The 20,073-nt window shown below is 39.9% G+C and overlaps 1 protein-coding gene across 8 annotated transcripts in view; it reads left to right on the forward strand.

Annotated features, from left to right (window-relative positions):
* DMD (dystrophin) overlaps nt 1-20,073 on the forward strand; it is a 2,254,125-nt gene that overhangs the window by 2,006,120 nt on the left and 227,932 nt on the right. The gene's annotated exons all lie outside the window — the stretch shown is intronic.

Raw genomic sequence — 20,073 nt, forward strand, 5'->3', positions numbered from 1 at the left:
TCTTTACTCATGGCAGTTCACTTCATAAAGCTGATACTTATAATATCATATAATTATATGACAATTCAATATATATTACTGTGAATCTATGATTCTTTATATAATTGATTAAATACTCCCTGCCTGTAAGTTGGAACTTCAGCCCATTCTGTTTCCTTTCCCTAACTATTCTTATCTGTCTTTTATCCTTGACCTCTGTTCATTCTTTTTATTTTTGTTTTACTATTTTATTAATTATATTTTATAATTAATTATAGTATCCATATATTATTAATACATATTATATTTTATAAGTGAATATATTGCTATAATTAATAACCAAGAGGAATAGCCTTGGTTAACTGCAAGTATAATATTGGAACATGCTATAAATATAACAATGCATGTATCAATCCCAAACTTCCTATCTATCCTTCTCCCCCACCCCTCCCCTCTGGTAACCATAAATTCATTTTCAAAGTCTATGAGTCTATTTCTGTTTTGTAAATAAGCTCATTTGTATCATATTTTTATATTCCACATATAAATGATACCATGTGATATTCATCTTTCTCTGTCTGACTTTCTTCACCTAGTATGATCATCTCCATGTCCATCCATGTTGCTGCAAATGGCATTATTTCATTCTTTGGCTGAGTAGCATTCCATTGAATATATGTCCCACATCTTCTCTATCCATTCCTCTGTCAATGGTCATTTAGGTTGCTTCCATGTCTTGGCTACTGTAAACAGTGCTACAGTGAACATTGGGGCACATGTATCTTATTGAATTATGTATTTTTCCAAATATATGCCCAGCAGTGGGATTGCTGGATTATATGATAGCTTTGTTGTAAGTTTTTTAAGGAACCTCCATACTGTTCTCCATAGTGATTGTACCAGTTGTCATTCCCACCAACACTATAAAAGGGTCCTCTTTTCTCCACACCCTCTCTAAGATTTATTGTTTATAGACTTTAATGATGGCCATTCTGACTGGTGTGAGATGATGCCTCATTGTAGTTTGATTTGCATTTCTCTAATAATTAGCAGCATTGAGTATCTTTTCATTTACCTCTTGACCATCTGTGTGTCTTCTTTGGAGAAATGTCTATTTAGATCTTCTGCCCATTTTTTTTTAATTGGGTTGTTCATTTTTTAAATATTGAGCCACATAACCTGTTTGTAAATATTGAAGATCAATCCTTTGTTGGTCACATTGTTTTCAAATATTTTCTCCCATTCTGTGGGTTGTCTTTTCATTTTGTTTATGGTTTTGTTAGCTGTGCAAACAAAAATTAAGCTTTTGAGTTTAATTAGGTCCTATTTGTTTTTGTTTTTATTTCCATTATTCTAGGAGATGGATTGAAAATTTTATGTGAAAGAATGTTCTGCCTATGTTTACCTCTAAGAGTTTCAGAGTATCCAGTCTTACATTTAGATCTTTAATCCATGTTGAGTTTATTTCTGTTTGGTGGAGTTGAACCATCATTTAAGGCAATTACCTTATGCCTGACAATATTATGAATATGACCCAACCTAACTCTTATGGCAACTTGTAAGGTCGGTACTATTATTATTATACCCATTTTTAAGATGAGTAAATTGAGACACAGTCACAAAGGGTGTAGATGACAGAGCCAGGATTCAAACCCAAGAAGTCAGCTCCAGAGTCTGTTTTTAACCACCACAATAGACTGTCTTTTAGTAAATTGATAGATTTTAACAGAGAAGAAGCAATTCTATATGTTCTCCTTTCATGCTTCTGCCTTCCTCTTTTTTTTTTGCCATTTTCTAGTCCTTTCCTTTCTTCTCCATTTTCCACAGGTTAATAGAAAGATCCATGCTCACAAACATTTTAAAGTATTTGACTTAATGCTTTCATGTGTGTCTCCAATTGGCCATTTTATTTAGAACAAAAATTCCTGGAAAGTAGTGGTCCTCTCTTTTCATTATACATTGATAGTATATGAAACAAGAAGTTGTCTTATTTTCTTGACTGGGTCTGACCTTTTTATCAACATGCACTCATTATTTGGATAGTATCACAAATACTTAGAAAGTGTCAAAAAAAGAAAGGCAAATTAAAGCAGTATACATAATTGAGTGGGATTGTGGCTTTTGAGAATGGCTCCAGAACAATTTTAAATCCTGCACATTTTATCTTCTATGTTTCCCCCAATTTCTGGTCTGCTTAAATTGCCTTGGTGGCAGAGCCATTGTATTCGATTTAATTGAGATTAAATGCAATAACATGTAAGTGATTCATAAACCATAAATAAAAATATTACTATTATGCATATTAATTGTTCCTCAGATGTTTTATATATATATATATATATATATTCATTCACTCTTTATTCTCTCTGCCTGCCCTACTTGAATTCCTATGTCTTCCCCCGTTAAAGCCTAATATCAGAAAATGATAAGTTATACTCATTTAACCCAGGTGACAGGTAAAGTTTAATGTGTACTATTTCTGGGTTATTTGCATTTTAATAAGGTGAAAAGCCATAAGCCTGAGGAATGACTCTGGGGATGAAACGTCAGCCATAATCTCTGAGCTATAAGGGGAGAACTTCAAGGGGTCAGGAGGAACATCTCCATACCTCTCAACCCATATCACATGGTGCCCACATCCAGAAAGGTCAGACCTGTATACACGGACACTCAGAAATCCACTGATTGACCTGCTTATATGGAGCCAGCCCCAGAGGTCACCAATTTCTTAAGTATTCGTGTAGAGTATCAATATATGCTTAGAAGCTTTGCTTATGGGTATCACAAAATACCAATTTGGCCAAAGGGATATTTGAGAAATAGGATATCTTGAGACTAAAGATAAAAGATTATTTCCTTCTGTTGTCTCTTTCTTAAATTACAGAGGTAATATAGGCCCCTCAAGGAGATTTTGGAAAGCAGAGAGTACAAACAGGAAAGAAAAATTATCTGTAATCCAACCACTTAGAGATAACCACTATAAAAAATGTGGTTTATACACATTCTGTCTATCTCTCAGGGGTTTGTGTGTGTGTGTGTACTCAGATTTTCTCTCTCCCTTTTTTAAAACCAAACAGGGATAAAAATATTTTACATGTTTATGACCTGCTTTTTCCCCTTAGAACTATAATAAAAATATTTTTTGTATATTTAAATATTCCTCTGCAGAGTGCATTTTTTAAATGACGGCATAGTATTCCCTTCTGTGGCTGTCCCACATTTACCACAATTCTAAATCACTCAATCACTTAAGGTTATTTCAAAATTTTCAGTTCTTTATCGAAGATTGCATATCATATCTAATATTCTTCACACACCTTTATAAATACCTCAGATTCTTTCCATAAGATAAATGCCCCCAAAATGGAACATGCTGTGTTAAAGGATGTTTACATTTGTAAGGCTTTTGTTATGTGTTGCCAAACTGATCTGTAGAAAGTAGCACTAGAAATTGGGTGCGCCATCAAAACCGTATGTGAGTCAGGGCCTCTCTGAAGTCACTTATTTGCTGTTATTTTTTATGTTCTATAAAAAGAAAAAGAAGTTCCCCCTCCCCAAAAGTAAAAATATGTTTGAAAAATACAACTAAGCTCATATTAAATGAGTTTGAGTTGATAGGTGTTTAATAATTTGCTTGCAGTTTACCAGGAATAATAATAGAGTGATTTCTGAAGCTTCGCAGTTAAAAGAAAGGAGAAATAAGGACGAACCATTAACCGCACCCCCTCAACACACAGTCACTTCTCTGTCTCCTTCTCTCTGTGTGTCTCTGTCAGACACACACACACCTTTGAAAATTACATTACCAGCTGTCTTTGTTTTCTTCTTTTATTAGTAGGAAGAGGCAGCCTTTTACTGAAGTATTCACTGTTTCTTCTTGGTGGCCCAGTCTCTACTTGTTAAAGAGGCTGTTTCTTTTATCTTAGATCTGAGAGAAAATGAGAAGAGGAAACATTGTAAAATATCACCTTGATCCATTGATAGACGCAATGGCACCCCACTCCAGTACTCTTGTCTGGAAAATCCCATGGAAGGAGGAGCCTGGTAGGCTGCAGTCCATGGGGTCACTGAGAGTCAGACACAAGTGAGCGACTTCACTTTCACTTTTCACTTTCATGCATTGGAGGAGGAAATGGCAACCCACTCCAGTGTTCTTGCCTGGAGAATCCCAGGGATGGGGGAGCCTGGTGGGCTGCCGTCTATGGGGTCACACAGAGTCAGACACGACTGAAGCGACTTAGCAGCAGCAGCAGCAGCAGCTTGCCTTTAGTTTGAGCTTTAATATTCTACTACTTCTGATTGACTTCTGCAACGTAAACCAAGAAGAAGGAGAAATTCTAGTAGTGTGATTTTAAAATATATTATCCTTAAAATTTTATATATTTTTAAAATATATTCATATGTCAGTGATCAAATCAATACTATAGTATTCAATAGCCTAGGAGTCTGCAAATAGTCCACTTTTGTTATTTTCAAGAATTTAAGAACTTTTTTTTTTTTAAGAATTCAAGATTTTTTTCTGGATATTTCTCAATTTTCTGGCTTCTTTTCTAAATTTTACTTTTCTCATCAAGAAGTGTAATTCTATATGAGAAAGTAAAATTCTTTCTGTAATAGTAGAAAGAATTTATATTTGTTATTAATATTTTACAAGTTCTAGAATCCCCTGAAGGGCCATTTCCCAAGCCAAGTTCCTCAGAACATTAATGTTCTTTGTGATGTTAATAACTCTCCCTTGAAAAAATAGTTCTGGGGTCAATAAGATTGGAAAAACACTAGGTTATAAAGATAAGCAAACTTCTTTCCTGTGGGAATTCTTGTAGCTCTTAATATACATCAAAACTCTAAGAGGAGCATAGAGTCGGTGACTCTCCTGTCCTACTTCTGTGACTACCAAAGCCTTTTTCAGACACACCAATTAATTTCTCACTAAACATGCCGTGGAACAGACTATGAGAATTTTTGCCCTAAAGTGATATTTGCCAAATAGTTTGATAATGAGAACTTTCTGCTGAAGGTAGTAAGAACATGATCCAATTAAAAAGAAAATGACTGTTTGTAAGGCTAATGGGTCAACTCTCTCTTTCCTGGGGTTTCCAGCCCTCATCCCCACCCCAGGAGGCCCCCTGTGGAATTTCCTAACTGGAGAGAAGCTTAGAGAGTGTCTATATGACTTGTTTTCAAAGTACTTATTAGTGAATCCTGAAATCAGTTTAATGACTTGCAACCAGCAATTTTTTAATGGAATGAAATGGAACAGATTAGAAAATATCAGAGTACATTACACAAGCAAGGCTAAGTATCTGGTTTCAGTTAAAAGATGTGTGCGTGTGAGTGTGTCTGTCTGTGTACTACATCACAGCATAAAATGTATTCTTTTATGCATTCCAGTCAAAAATGTTTGACGAGTACTAAAGTATTCCCAGCCCTACCCTTACTTTACAGATGACAAAATAGGGGCAGAGAGACAAAATGATATAATCAAGGTCACATAGATGGTTATAATAAATCTGGGACTGGAACCCAGTTTCAGAACTTCAGTGCCACACCTTGTGTTGCCTTACCCATTAAGAATTAATACACAGGCCAGTGACTGTCTAGTCTATCTGATACTACCACTGATTTTTCTCTCTTGTATTTCTGTTGGTATGGGCCATAGTAAGTTGATTTATATAGCCTGAATTTTTCTCTCAGTGCCCCTGAACCAAGTGTCATTTCACCAATGATATGAGTTATTGGTTAAGAGTATAGACGCTGAAACTAGGTTAACTAGGTTCAACTACTGATTTAGATATTTAATCTCTTTATCTCTCATCTGTAAAATGGGAATAATAATATATTTCATCAAATTTAAGATATATCCCCCATGTTTTAACAGCTCTGAAATCAAAATATACCTTATGTCTAATGTCTAAAATTAAAAATAATTGTATTTATTTATTTTTGGCCATGCTGGGTCTTCATTGCTGCATGAGGTTTCTCTAGTTGTGGCAAGTGGGCGCTACTCTTTAGTTGCGGTGCATAGGGTTCTGATTGCAGTGGCTTCTTTTATTGCAGAGCCAGTGCTTTAGGGTATGTGGGCTCAGTAGTTGCAGCTCCTAGGCTCTGGAGCACAGGCTCAGTAGTTGTAGCACGTGGGCTTAGCTGCTTCAATCTGGGATCTACCCAGATCAGGGACCGAACCTGTGTCCCCTACATTGGCAGCCAGATTCTTTACCACTGAGTCACCAGGGAAGCCCTTTAATAGGGTTTTGAATCCAATAAAATATGGTAATACTATCTCTTAGTGTTATAGTGAAGATCAAAGAGTTAACATATGTAAAACCCTTACAACAGTGCCTTACCCCATGGACTATAGAGTCCATGGAATTCTCCACGCCAGAATACTGGAATGAGTAGCCTTTCCCTTCTCCAGAGGATCTTCCCAACCTAGGGATCAAACCCAGGTCTCCCGCATTGCAGGCAGATTCTTTACCAGCTGAGCCACCAGGGAAACCCAAGAATACTGGAGTGGGTAGCCTATCCCTTCTCTAGCGTATCTTGTCGACCCAGGAATTGAACCAGGGTCTCTTGCCTTGTAGGGGGATTTTTTACCAACTGAACTATCAGGGAAGCCATACAACAGTGCCTAACACGCTGTAGGTGCTATAATGCTATGCAAGTGTTTGCTATTAGCATTGCTATCTTTACTATCAACTTGATAGTATAACTTCTTATCTGCCTATTAGAATCAAACTAGACATAAAAGACATAGAAGTAGCTTTCATTCTCTTGTATTTACTTCTCAGTGTATTTCCTCTCCTTTCCAAAGATGATTTTTCATGGATCTAATCTGAAAGTACAGTGTTTTGCATATTAAAAGAACTCAACAGTTACTTGTGTAACTAATGAATAGGTGAATAATCAATAAGTAGACCCTAACCTCGTCTCTATAAGGGGGTTTCCCTGGCGGCTCAGTGGTAAAGAATTTGCCTGCCAATGCAGGAGACTCAGGGTTGATCTCTGGATTGGGAAGATCTCCTAGAGAAGGAAATGGCAAACAACTCCAGTATTCTTAACTGGAGAATCCTCTGGACAGAGGAGCCTGGAGGGCTACAGTCCATGGGGTCACAAAAGAGTCAGACATGACTGAGCCACTGAAGAACATATAAGGACAGGATGGTTTTAGTCTTGTTGACAGTTATATCCTCCAGTATCTAAGAAAGTATCTGTGCTTGATAAATGTTCAGTAAAACTTTACACAGAATGAATTATGTCTTATACCCAAAAGAAGAGGAGATAAATTTCCTCCCCTCTATTGTTAGTACACAGTGGCATGAGATTCAGCATAGTGACTACCACATAGTAGACAATAAATAATACGACTTTTTATGTTGCCTTTCAGCAAGGTCTAATAGCATTCATAACTTTACATAGTCCTTTTTCTAAATGTCTACTGTGCCATGTAATATATTAAGGGGAAAAGCTGTCTTCAAAATTACAACATAATCACAACTATATTAGAAAAGAAATGATAAGCAACAGAAAGGTACATATCAAGAAAAGAGTGAAAATTGAATACCTCAAAATGCAAACAGCTGTTGTGTTTTACTTTCTTTTTACCCTTGCAGGTTTTTTTTTTTTAAATAATGACAGTGTATTTCTTGTATGATAGGGGAAAAAACAGTAAAGGCAAAATTTTTTATTCTCTAGCTCTGAACCCAGTGACTTCTGGCAGTATTAAACTCTCCTATAACTCCAGAAGACGAATTTCCTTTTTACTCTTTATTCTGAATTTAAAAGCCATGAGTTTCACTGAGTGATCTTCTTGTTCTCACATTATGAGACACTGTAAAAAGAAAGAACTGATCACTTATTTCTTGCAGGCTTTATAATCTTAATCAAATCCCTGGTTCACTCTTTTTCTCTTGTTTCACCTAAGTGTTGACAGTTTCTCCTTGCTACATTAGGGCTACAAAGCTTGTTTCCGTCTTGGGAGTTGCCAAACCTTCACCGCCTCCTCCCCCACTCACACACTTAATAAAAAGGGTGGGGTGGGGGAAACTTTAAGCACATTTCATGATTGCTGGCATTTCACTTACTAGTGCTGCAATCTAGGCTACCATTGTCCTCGGGGGACGGATGAATTTGACATACGAGTAGGCCAATCATTTAAAGCTCGGGTCAGCTTAAAGAAACCATCATGATAAAAGTCATAAAGAAACCCATAGGTAAAATGGGAGATGATTTTCAGCCTAAAGACATTAGGTAAAATCTCAGGGCAAAATAATTTGAACCAGTTTCTTCAACAGTCACATGCTGTCTTGAGTGTTGGGAACTTGGAAGAAATACCATCTAAAAACCGTTTATCAGTGATGCTGGTAATGTCTCCCTAAGTTCAAAGATAGCCTTTCAGGCGCCCGCAGAAAGCAGTCATGGTGTTCATCATTACTCTCTCTTCTCAAAACCTATTTCTATGGTCCTTTCGCCTTGAGCTCAAATTTATATTCTCCAATTTAGACCTTAGGTTTATTTGCTTGAGAGAATCCACAGGAACAAAATTTTACATGGCCCTACCCGTCCATTTATTGGAACACAGGAGGAAGCTTAGGAAAAGTTCTCAGTTTTATCCTTTGGGAATTTCTGCACTGGAACTGGCTTATACTAGCTCAGGGGAGCCAGTTGTGTATTATAGGAATTGTGAGCTGATTGTTAAACACACCTTTGGGAGCTTGAAATCAACCACCATAGTGAGAATATTGATCCACCACCCCCACCACTACCCACCCCCCGCCAATTTAGCAAATACTGCAAACCAAGACTTTTTGTTTCCTTTTGGCATGACTGATTGACCAGAACACCACCAAGTGTATTAATGTTATTCAGATCACCCAAGTCCCTAGAAGGTAAAGTTCAGGACCCCAATACCTATCTGCCTTAGAGAGGAGGCCCATTTGTTCTGGTTTGTGCAGGATGTTCTTGTCTTAGCGTTTACATTCCCATGTCCCAGGAAAGCTCCTCAGTCCCAGGCATACGAGGATAGTTGCTCACCCTCGCCTTCAGTGATGTTCCACAGAAACAGAGCCCTACACAAGGGTTCCTGGACAAGCCAGCTGTTGAGAGAGCAGCTCTCAGGTGTGAAGGAGGGAAGCAGGATAAGGTGGGGAAGACTGGTCAGGGAGTCAGCCTAAGCATGGCAGTAGAGACTCGCTTCCACCTGATCCATCCTGGAACTCTGGAACACGAATTGCTCCTCAGATGTGGCCCCATTTGGCGGCAAGGGAGCTTCTGTGCCCCTGTGTCAGTCCTCCATTGGCCATGGATTTGTGGGGAGTCGGAGAAGGCAATGGCACCCCACTCCAGTACTTTTGCCTGGGAAATCCCATGGATGGAGGAGCCTGGAAGGCTGCAGTCCATGGGGTCGCTGAGGGTTGGACACAACTGAGCAACTTCGCTTTCACTTTTCACTTTCATGCATTGGAGAAGGAAATGGCAACCCACTCCAGTGTTCTTGCCTGGAGAATCCCAGGGACGGAGGAGCCTGGTGGACTGCCGTCTATGGGGTCACACAGAGTCGGACACTACTGAAGCGACTTAGCAGTAGCAGTTGTGGGAAATAGTGACCCGCAAGGCAGTTTCCAGCTCTCTGGAGCTGGGAGTGGTGGAACCATAGCAGCCAGTGCTGCCAACAGTGGGGAATGGTTACACCAGCTGGGGAGAGGCAATCTGAGTGGGACACCAATAGCATGGACCTCTTTTAGATTTTAGAAGCTCCCAGAAACTGGCTTTCAGGCTCAATGGTGACATTCACCTTGATCGCCAAGTGCCTCTCCTTCATCACTTGCCTACCTGGAAATTGGTCCAGTGGCATGGCAGAGATGAGACAAGTACCTGTTTCTTTCCTATTTCATCTTCCTCCTCATGACAGATTCCTCTGGGCCTCACGGGGGCTTAGAGCAGGGAGACCAGCATCACAGCGCTGGATCAGTTTCATGACACATGGGCACGATTTTAGTGGAAGGCTGGCTCTGAAAGGTATATTTTTACACTCCCCAGAAAATGAAGGTGTTTGTGCATTTGGCCTAGGGTAGCATTTTGTCATCTGTCCCAAAATACAAAGGTTTGCACAAACAGAAATGGTGGAATCACATCCCTGTGGGTAAAAATCATTACTTTCATTTTTTTTTCCTTCCCATTTGGACGTTTTCCATTTTCAGAACACAACCAGTTTGGAAGAGAAAATAATTTTTTGTGAGAGCTTTGAGGTAAGGACAAAGGGTGTTTGGGTTTTTTTTGTGTAGACTTAGAGAAATGTTTCCTGGTTTAAAAGCCCCTCTTTTGAATTTTTAAATACACTTGCAGATAGCAGCAGTAACAAGCATCTTGATTTCAGTCTAATGCAGGTGTGCTTCAGAATGTGCTGGAAGGCACAGGGATGGGCCTAGGTGATGAGGGGCATTTTAAGGATTCATGGAAACCTGAGGACAGATAGGGAAGAACATTCACTGTCAATTATGTGTTTGCCTCTCTCTGTATTTGCCTTTGCCACTGTGGACTTCAGACTATCACAGCTGTCACAGCTTCTCTCTTCCCTCCTCCTCCTTACTCAGTTTCTCCTGCCTTGTGACTTCTGTTTTCTTCTTTAGCCCCGTGACTTTTTCTAACTGCCCCACCTCTCTCCCCTCTGCATTTATCTCTGTGTATTGTAATCAAGCTCTCTAAGCAGCAGCCGATTGGTTCACTTATTTACTGTCTATTTACAATGAAAGTCATTTCAGAGGCCAAGGCCAGATCGAAACTAGACTTTCTTGACTTGGGCACTGGTGACATGTTAAACCAGACAATCATTTGTTGTGGGGACTGTCGTGTGCCTTACAGGATTGGCAGCATCCCGTACCAGTCACGCCCCTCTCCCTCAGTCATGACAACAAAAGTGTCTCCAGGTACTGTCCGATGTCTCCTGGAGGGCAGAATTGCCCCTGGTTGAGGACGCCTCCTGTCCACCAACCTCTGGATGATGTGCGGCCCTCAAAACAAGGTCACAAGGACTGAGTGCAGTGACCTCTGCCTGAGGGAGCATGGGAGATGACTTTTCTACATTCCTAGGTCCCCTTCAATGAAGAGACAACCCTCTGCTGTCTGTCCCTTTGGGAGTCACCTCAGCTACCATGCCCGAGATCACATCCCTTCCACAGGCAGCTCCTGAGTAATGTAGGAGTACAGAGACGTGGCCAATTTGGCCCAACTCAGGAGAACTTGAACATTCTAGCTCTAGTTCCTGAGGGGTTGAGGGAGACTGTCACTGGGCCTGCATGTGAGCTTGCTGCCATGCCTGCTCCCTTCCATATGTGTTGATCACAAAGGCACCACGACTTCCCAAATACCCTCCTCTCTGAACTTGGTCTTGGAGTCTGCTTCCTGGGGAACCTAGTGTGTGATGGGGCAGTGTAACGGATAGACATTTAGATGCATCTGAGAAAAAAAGTCTTATCATAGGCTCATGCCGGTCACTGGGTAATTTGATTTACTCTTGCTTTCATAATGAGGTTGATGATTCTGCCCAGTGCATGTGATAATGATCACTATTTAAGGTGTCTGACCTCAATGAGCTCCATCAATGGGGAAGGACTTTGGGGACAGCAGAAAATTACATCAGCCCCTTGCCTCACACCTAAAGCTCAGCAGGATATATGACAATGACGGGCAAGAGTTAGAAGGAAAGAGACTTAATAAAGTAGATCATAAAAGAAAACAGGTTGGAGTCTGAGCACCACAAGTGTAAAGGGCATGCATTGTGCTTTTTTTTTTTCTTTTAATTTCATGCATCTAACTCCTGACAGATAGATGAAGGAGATGCCTTGATTGAATGAATAACAGCACACTCGCAAGATTATTCCCACTCTAATATAATGGAAAAGAACTTAGTCTCATGCCTAGCCTAATGTCTTGAAAGTTACGAGCTTCCCTTTATTTTCAGCCAGTTAAGAACTGATTCATTCTCTCATTCAGCGAATGTCCATTCAGTGACCACTATAGGTCAGACTCTTTCTAGGTACTAGGAAAGCAGTAGTGATTTGAAGATGAGTTCCGTCTCATGGAGCTTGAACTTTAATAGGAGAAGGCAATCATAACATAATAAGCTGGATAAAGAATAAAGCAGGCTAAACAGGCCAGAGGTTATGGGGACAGGAACACTTTAAATGGGGTAGTCGGGGTGGGGACATTTCATCAAGAAATGAGAAAGCACAGCAGGCAGATATGCGGGTTTGTGCAAAGGGTTCCAAGTAAAGGAAACAAGAAATGTAAAGGCTCTGGGATGGGAGCATCCTTAGGGGGCTTGAGAAACAATGAAGAGACTAGTGTGACTGAAGCTGAGGAAGCAAGATGATAAACAAGAGCAGGTAACTGAGCACCCAAGAGTCAGACCAAGTAGAGTCTGGTCTCCTACAGTTCAAAGCAAGTGGAATCTGTTCTTAGTATGAAGGGCAGACCTGGGAGGGTTCTAAGCTAAAAAGCAACAGGACCTGACTTCCTGTGCCTATAGCATCTGCTCATTCATTCATGTATTTATTAATAAACACTAGGCAGTTGGAAGAGGATGATTAGAAAGACAGAATCCTGGCCTTGGGACATTCAAATTCTAAACAATTTGAGTTAGACCTAAACCAGTTGAGTTAGACCTATACAAAGAGATTTAAAAAATCATGATCTCTATCAGTTCAGTCACTCAGTAGTGTCCAACTCTTTGTGACCCCATGAATTGCAGCACGCCGGGCCTCCCTGTCCATCACCAACTCCCAGAGTTCACTCAGACTCACATCCATCGAGTCAGTGATGCCATCCAGCCATCCCATCCTCTGTCGTCCCCTTCTCCTCCTGCCCCCAATCCCTCCTAGCATCAGAGTATTTTCCACTGAGTCAACTCTTCGCATGAGGTTGCCAAAGTATTGGAGTTTCACCTTTAGCATCATTCCTTCCAAAGAAATCCCAGGGCTGATCTCCTTCAGAATGGACTGATTGGATCTCCTTGCAGTCCAAGGGACTCTCAAGAGTCTTCTCCAACACCACAGTTCAAAAGCATCAATTCTTCAGCGTTCAGCTTTCTTCACAGTCCAACTCTCACATCCATACATGACCACAGGAAAAACCATAGCCTTGACTAGATGGACCTTAGTCGGCAAAGTAATGTCTCTGCTTTTGAATATACTATCTAGGTTGGTCATAACTTTCCTTCCAAGGAGTAAGCGTCTTTTAATTTCATGGCTACAGTCACCATCTGCAGTGATTTTGGAGCCCAGAAAAATAAAGTCTGACACTGTTTCCACTGTTTCCGCATCTGTTTCCCATGAAGTGATGGGACCAGATGCCATGATCTTCGTTTTCTGAATGTTGAGCTTTAGGCCAACTTTTTCACTCTCCTCTTTCACTTTCATCAAGAGGCTTTTTAGTTCCTCTTCACTTTCTGCCATAAGGGTGGTGTCATCTGCATATCTGAGGTTATTGATATTTCTCCTGGCAATCTTGATTCCAGCTTGTGCTTCTTCCAGCCCAGTGTTTCTCATGATGTGCTCTGCATAGAAGTTAAATAAGCAGGGTGACAATATACTGCCTTGACGGACTCCTTTTCCTATTTGGAACCAGTCTGTTGTTCCATGTCCAGTTCTAACTGTTACTTCCTGACCTTTATATAGGTTTCTCAAGAAGCAGGTCAGGTGGTCTGGTATTCCCATCTCTTTCAGAATTTCCCACAGTTTATTGTGATCCACACAGTCAAAGGCTTTGGCATAGCCAATAAAGCAGAAATAGATGTTTTTCTGGAACTCTCTTGCTTTTTTGATGATCCAGCGAATCATCATATTCAAGCAATAAATTCAAGATATTTCAAATCTTGAAAGATTATCTTCTATAGTTGTGGGAGATAGTGGGTGTCATGGGAGTAGAGTGGAAGGAGGAATTAATTCTCCAGTGAGGAAAATGAGATGTTCCGTATCAACTAGTATTAATGTGCATGACCCCTGAGGCTATGTGCAAATCCAAGGCAGAGAATATTTCATCTGATAGGAATCTAGCAGAGGATGCTTCTGATTACCTGACCCTTGATTTCACTTAGCGAGAGTCACAAGATGTATTCAGTGATGCTAATTAGGTTCTCCCTTCTCCTTAGCCATTCTGATATGATGAATATCCCCCTTTCCAATTTCACACGTAGTCTCCTTATACCCCTTTTGTCCAGAAAAGGATTTCTTATGTATGTATAATGAATATAAATATAGGTTTGAGGAAGCGCTAATGTTTTAATGAGCTAGAAGCAGGCAGACAAGAGAGAGAATAATTGAAGGATTAGTCAACATGGGGGCAATTTGACTTGAAAGCGAAAATCTGAGCAGGAAATGTCTGGGAAAAAATGAGAAGAGGAATGGAGTGGAAGGAGCTCATTTATGATGTGAGCTAAACCTAGTAGAATTCTGTCTCAGAAGGTAAAAAGTGAAAGTTTGTATGGGGAACTTGACCTAGGCCAGCTATCAAGGGAAAGCGACTAATTCAAAAGACTTGGCCCAGGCAGTATGGAGCAGCTGCGTCTCTTAGAGGTGTCAGGAGAAGGAGGGAAAGTTTTGAAACCAAAGCCTCAGTTATTCCTGGAGCCTAAAATAGAAGCTCACTAGAAACCTTGCTGTCTTAGGGCAAAATTAAGGACAACAAAACTGATGTCTTGGGACAAGTCAGGCAATTCCTCTAACATGAACCACCCACACCATTTGAAATAGAACAAAAAAGATAGTAAGTTTAGTGATGTGAAATTTAATTTAAAAATCAGAACTGAAGATAGACATGAAAATGAAATGTTTTATTTCTTCCTAAAAATACTTGGCTATTAATATTTGTTTTGAGTTCCTAAACAGTATTAATAGAGAATGATAAAACACAGTTGACTTTTGTAGTTGACACCAGCCTCAGAATGCCAGAAGGGAGATTTGTCTTCTTTCAACTTCCACCACCCTGAGAATGGCCTACAATTTTTTGAAGAGTCAGAAACTGGCTGGAAAAGGAGAAAGCAGGATTATTTAGTGGAGTTGTTTGCTAGGCCCATGATTTGGAGGTTAACAGTCAGGGTAACTGTAACACCATAGAGTCTCTCATTTGCCTGGTTTCCCTGGGATTCCTCACACTGGCAGTGAGTCAGTTAATGGAATAAATATCTTGATAGCTCACTATATAAACTATGATGATAATAAGCATAGGGATAGGAAAAAAAATTGAGTACTCTCTGCTCTTAACACTGGCTGAGCAAAGCATCTTGTGTGGATTAACCTGTTTAACCCTTCCAACAACCTTATAAAATAAAGATTATTTTTTGAATATATATCTCTTTCTTTCTTTGTCTGTGTCGGGTCTTATTTGCAGAATGTGGCATCTTCGTTGCAGCAGGCGGGCTTCTCTAGTTCTGGTGCAGGCTTCTCCCTAGTTGTGGCCACAGGCTCAGTAGTTGCAGTGCATAGGCTTCGTTGCCCCATGTCTTGAGGGATCTTAGTTCCCCGACCAGGGATCAAACCCACATCCCCTGCATGGGAAGGCATAGTCTTAACCACTGGACCACCAGGGAAGTTCCCAAAATAAGGATTATTATTGTCTCCATTTCACAGAAGAGAAAATTGAGATGAGAGAAGTTTAATAACATAATTTAAGTAACCACTATAGAGTTTCAGCTTCAGAGAAGAGGTTCCAGGGGCTAATGAGGGCAACCCCCAAGTCTCAACTGCAGAGGCTAAAGGGGATAATCCCCGTTAATGTTTTGGATGATAGTAGAGGAAGTGGCTAGTAAGAAATGGGAGTGATTTGGCTTATGAATATTTTTCTATTCTTTAATCTCTTTAATGTTCTTCTCACCCTCACCCTCTCACCCTTGTCGTCTCGCCCTCTTGCCCTATAGGTTGGCTGCTAGATCAGTTCTGATTGTCCCTAAATGTGTTGGGGTTTGAGGTCTGGGCTGAGGGACCAGAGGCCATCTGGTCATGTGCTCATGGTAACTCATCAGAGCATAAGAAGACAATCTTCTGTTCATTCTATGTCTGCTGAAGCTCCATTGGCCAAAGCGACTCATATGATCAAGGTCAAGGGGCTGGGAAATACACTCTGCTGATCCTGTGGCTGTGACTCCAGTAGAGATATTTAATTCTTTTATAGTGGAGTAAAGAACTGAGGCCACAATTGAACTTCTCCCTCCCTCTTATCACTTTTATTGCTATCATATTCTTTTATTGTTTCTCATTCTTATCTTGCTTTCTAAATGAATATACATCTCATTTATAATCATTTACAATCATCTGAGTTGCTCCCCACTGGCTCAGGTTTCAAATTTTACTTTCCTTGAAATTTCTCTGACGCTTATTGCAATACCATTCACACAGAGAGTGTTCAGCAAATGGTGTTGACTGCCTGCTCTTTTAAAAGCACATCTGGAGAGATACTGAAGGCACCTGGAATTATTACACTGACTTCTTAGTAACCTGGCTAACCCAGATGGCCTAAAGACCTCAGCTGCCTTTACCCAGAGGAAAGTACTGTGTTAATGTTGCTACTTTTCAGTCACTAAGTCATGTCTGTTTCCTTGCAACCCCATCAACTGCAGCCTGCCAGGCTCCTCCATCCTCCACTATCTCCCGGAGTTTGCTCCAATTCATGTTCATTGAGTCAGTGATGCTATCTATCTTATCCTCTGCTACCCCTTCTTCTTTTGCCTTCCATCTTCCCCAGCATCAAGGTCTTTTCCAGTGAGTTGGCTCTTCACATCACGTGGCCAAAGTATTGGAGCTTCAGCTTCAGCTTCAATCCTCCCAGTGAATATTCAGGGTTAGTTTCCTTTAGTACTGACCGATTTGACCTCCTTGCAGTCCAAGGGACTCTTAAGGGTCTTCAGCACCACAATTTGAGAGCATCAATTCTTTGGTGCTCAGCTTTCTTTGTGGTCCAACTCTCACATCCGTACATGACTACTGGAAAAACCATAGCTGTGGTAATAGGGTCCACCAGTTCTGTTTGAAATTATCAGAAAGTTCATGAGTCAGTCATGGCTCAACTTACATAGGCACTTGTCCTCCTATATCAGCCTTATGAGGCTTGATTTCTTTCTTACTGTCTTAATCATCACAATGAGATTCCTGGAGCTTGGTACAAGTCAGTTTGAAGGAGCTTTTCTCTCGAGTCATGTTACCAAATATTGGTCTTTGTGGGGTTGTACAGCCAGCAGCACTGGATATTAGATCTAGTGTTTATCTCTACAACTCAGTCACCTTGCCAGAGCCTTTAGTATGAACTCTCATCTTCCCAGATCAAATGTAAACCTGAGCTTCTAAATGACTTGGCAATCTACTGACAAATCCCACAGTCTGGCATTCTGTTCACCATGTGCGATGGTCTCAGAGCTCAGTGTTATCTGCCTGACAGCTCATATAATATTTACAGGTTGTTATTCGTGAGGAATTTTAGTTAGCCATAAAGATTTTCACAGCCATGCCAGACATTAGCGGTCTCATTCATCACTCTCATGACCTTCCCCTCTGGAATGTATCCCATCTGTCTCAGCTGTTGAAATCTTTATGGAAAACCTGCCTATCTTTGAAAGTTTAGTAAGTGATCTTAAAGTTTTCATTGAATCTTTACTTTTGATATATGGTATAGATATATAAAATATTATTCTTATTTTAATTTAATGTCTTGGAAAGTGTTACATTTAACTTGACCTTTCATTTAAATGACAGAAAACTTACTCTGGTTACAGGAGCTCTATGGATCACATCAAAAGAAAATAGAAATCATACAGAAAGCAATTGTGGTGGGAGAAAATGATCTATACATACATTTGCTATTAATAACTACATGAAAACTGAAACCCTGTATTATAATCTTAATTATGACCTTAGGATGTGAAAAAAGTAGAAATAAGTTTTTCATGTAATTAATTATTATAAGAGCTTCCCTTGTGACTCAGCTGGTAAAGAATCTACCTGCAATTGGACCTGGGTCCAATCCCTGGGTTGGGAACATCCTCTAGAGAAGGGAATGGCTACCTACTCCAGTATTCTGGCCTGGAGAATTATTATAAAGGAGACCAGAAACAAATTCCATCAATAAATGAATCAAACAGGCTGGCTTATAGGACAGAAGAGAGGTGTGACTAACCCTCAGATGACCCCCTGCTGCATTCATATTATTCTCCTGTCATACACCATTTCTCAAACACGTAGTTAGGACCTAATACTGCTACTTCCCCTCTGTCTACCTGCTCCATCAACTTGTCTGATCTGGTTCAGTCTTCAGCACTCCTATAAAACTGCTCTGTCGAGATCAACAGTGATCTTGTTAGCCATGCCTATTTCTCTTTTATACCCTGAGTCCATTGCAATCCACTGTAGCTCATACTTCACCATCTGGCTATCTTTGTGTTTCATCCTACTTCACTCTAGTTTCTACATTATCTTTTTTGGCAGCTTTTTTATTGCCAGTACCATTTTGGTGCATTCCACAGGGTACAATTCCTTTGACAGCCTTCTTTCCTTAAAAGAGTCCAGCCATGTGTCTTTTCTGGTGGTCCAGTGGTTAAGACTCTGAACTCCCATTGCAGGGGCCCTGGATTCCACCCCTGGTCAGGGAACTAGATCCCACGTGCCACAACTAAGACCTAGTATAGCCAAATAAATATAAATAAATATATTTTTTAAAGAGTTCAGCCATTTTTATAGCTTCGGCTACTATATAGTACCTACAGTCTTGATCTTTCACTTGAGTTTCAGTGAAAAGACCCATCTTCCAAGTATTTTCATCTAAACACATAATTTATCTGAAATTCACCTTCTAGTTTATTTTTTCTATCAGTGAAACTCCTAATTGCCTACTAAATACATCTTAGAAGTATATAGTCATCTATGATTTCTTGCTTTCACTGGACACCAAAGTCACTTACAAACTACCTCTCAAACTCTACTGTCCTGCCTCTAATCTATATAACCTTTTGTGTATATAGTACCTCAAGAACAATCTTATCTTTTCATCATCCAAACCCTCTGATTATAAAACAGTCTATGACCTGCTATTTCCCATTGTATCATATATGAACTAATCTGTTCAACACTCACACTGATGAATAGTGGACAAATGGTCTACCTAAAGAATGAAGATTCTGTTGGGAAGATGGCGTTGGTCTAGGCAGACAAAGATGAAGAAAAAAGTTACCACAAGCCTAGGCAGTTAGATAATGTTCAAAGTCTTTTCTCTCTGGCCCACTTTATACTATATGAGGCACATTCATAGTAGTTAAAACTGGATCTGAAGGTGAAAGACAAATGCTGCCCAGTTGAGACAAAGAGATTGATTCCAGGACTACTACTATTCAGACAACATCCCATAACTATGTGATAGCAACATGATTTGTATGGTGATTAACATTTTGCAAAATAATTTCATATTGATTTTCTCATTTTATCATGATAACATTTCACTAAAGGAGATATCATTATTCCCATTTTGCATATAAGAAAAATAAGGCTCAGGGAGAAAACAAAACTTGCTTAAGATCATGCAGTGATGATGGTGTCAGGACTCAAGTCCAGCCCTTCTGAATCTGTGTTCTGGATACCCTTAGTGATCCAGATATCCCTCTAGACACTGAGCTGGGATTTGAGGTAGAATGCCAGTGTGCTGAATGTCTTTCTGATCTCAAAAAGTTTATTATCTATCACGGGAAGAGGAGATGGGAAAGGCATGTTCTCAAATAGTCCATTGAATTACACAATATATCTAACATGCCTTGAGAATTGTACCAATGGAATGCCATTGACCTGTTGTGGACCGTAGATTTTCTCTTCCCACCTTGACCAGTAAAGAAAGACTCCTGTTGGCAAGAACATAATTTATATAAAGTGCCTTTAAAATGTTCATATCCTTGAATCAAGTAAATATACTTCTAGGAATTTTACTTAAGAAAATTAACAAAGATGTGTGCAAAGATTTATCTACATAGGTGTTCATTGCAGCCATACTTATACCAGTGAAAAACTAGAAACAACCTAAATTGTCCCAAAGAGGGAACTTCTAAAATACAGTTTAGTACTTCTACTAATG

Source organism: Oryx dammah, unplaced genomic scaffold (genome assembly GCF_014754425.2).
Source record: "Oryx dammah isolate SB20612 unplaced genomic scaffold, SCBI_Odam_1.1 HiC_scaffold_23, whole genome shotgun sequence".
NCBI classification, from domain to species: domain Eukaryota; kingdom Metazoa; phylum Chordata; class Mammalia; order Artiodactyla; family Bovidae; genus Oryx; species Oryx dammah.